The sequence below is a fragment of the Belonocnema kinseyi genome, chromosome 1 (assembly GCF_010883055.1).
Source record: "Belonocnema kinseyi isolate 2016_QV_RU_SX_M_011 chromosome 1, B_treatae_v1, whole genome shotgun sequence".
NCBI classification, from domain to species: domain Eukaryota; kingdom Metazoa; phylum Arthropoda; class Insecta; order Hymenoptera; family Cynipidae; genus Belonocnema; species Belonocnema kinseyi.
The window spans coordinates 159,071,190-159,072,544 of record NC_046657.1 but is presented as its reverse complement, the minus strand read 5'-3'; the positions used below and the strand labels follow the sequence as shown (position 1 = coordinate 159,072,544).

Below are 1,355 nucleotides of genomic sequence, written 5' to 3'. Positions count from 1 at the left end.
TTTTCCAGCGTAAATCACAAATAAAAAACATTTTTAAATTGTAGCCTTAATTTCAAAATTATCAAAGAGAATATATAAAATAACTTTTATTAATGATAAGCCAATACATTTCTAGAAATATTCATTTAATAAGTTGTGAAAAAATGTATTTCTAGCTTCGCTGGGATTTGAACAGAGATTTTCAGATTGCATGTTGTAATCTCTAGACCTATATGATTTTCGAAGATCTGGAATTGATATAATTTAAATTGAATGGGTTTTGGTTAAATAAAATTAAATAATTAAAATTTTTATCGGATTATTCTTTACTGGTCTAAATTCTTTGTCTTATAAAAAAATTCAAATAGGCTTAGGTCTGATAAAATTAAATAATTAAACCTTATAATAATTGATAATATATATTTCGTAATCTCAGTAGCTTAGTAGGCAAGAGCATTAGACTAGTAATAAGAAAAACTCTGTTCAAATCCCAGCGGAACTAGAGAGACATTTTTTCACATGTTATAAAATAATTATTTAAGTTAAATTATATAAATATTTATATGAAATGAAGAATTTATGCCAGCAGAGAAAAATTGATAATATCTTTAATTATTTAATTTTATCTCCCCAAAACCCTTTCCATCAAATAATCACCCAATAAAATTCTAAAAGAGTTGTTTACCTGCTTTTTCGTCAGAAATTAAAAAATACAAGAATTATCTGCTTGGTCTTGACAAAATCTACTAATTTTTTCTTTGAAAACGGTTAAGTTTTCAAGAAAAACCAGTTTTATGATTTCTTTTAAAAAAACATTAAATTTTATTTTACAGGTTATGGCTAGGTGTATCGATATTTTAGTATAAATAGCCGTATTTTCTCAGTACACGTATAAACCGCCAGCGTTCGAGTCCTACCCAAAATAATTTTTTTTCTCTGGTTCATTGGATCCATAACTGCGTAACATTTGTTTTGAAATGCAATGCAAAGAAATGGTAGTAGAGTTACCATACTTATATGCGGATTGAATTAAACGCGAGAAATATTAATAAATCGAAACATTTATCTAGAATCTGTCATGTTGCGATAATTAAAGTTCACGCTACTTATAAGGATGTTTGTTTTAGTCGCGAATCCGTGAAAGCGAAAGTTGAGGGAGGATTTTTCCTTTATGATAGTTGAATCAGGAGATTCTCGTTCATCAGTTACGCGAATGTTCAACTGAGAGGACGTATTGAAATTCATTCGCGACTGGAACATCATAACGTTCATCCCTATTTGAAATTTATTTAAAATAGAGAATACAACCAAATTAAGGAACCAGCTTCAAATTTTTCTTTTAATTCCAGTAAACACTTTTGTTGTGAGAATAAATT

The 1,355-nt window shown here is 27.9% G+C and overlaps 1 protein-coding gene across 2 annotated transcripts in view; it reads left to right on the top strand.

Moving 5' to 3' along the window:
• Window positions 1–1,200: 1,200 nt before the first annotated feature.
• The window catches only part of LOC117171661, a 6,987-nt gene continuing 6,832 nt past the window's right edge, over window positions 1,201–1,355 (top strand). The window contains exon 1 of one of the 2 annotated variants that reach the window (XM_033359179.1): window positions 1,201–1,327. The gene's annotated coding sequence lies outside the window, so the exon portion shown is untranslated. Of the gene's footprint in view, window positions 1,343–1,355 lie in introns of both variants that reach the window. The other variant, XM_033359173.1, reaches the window with a different exon arrangement.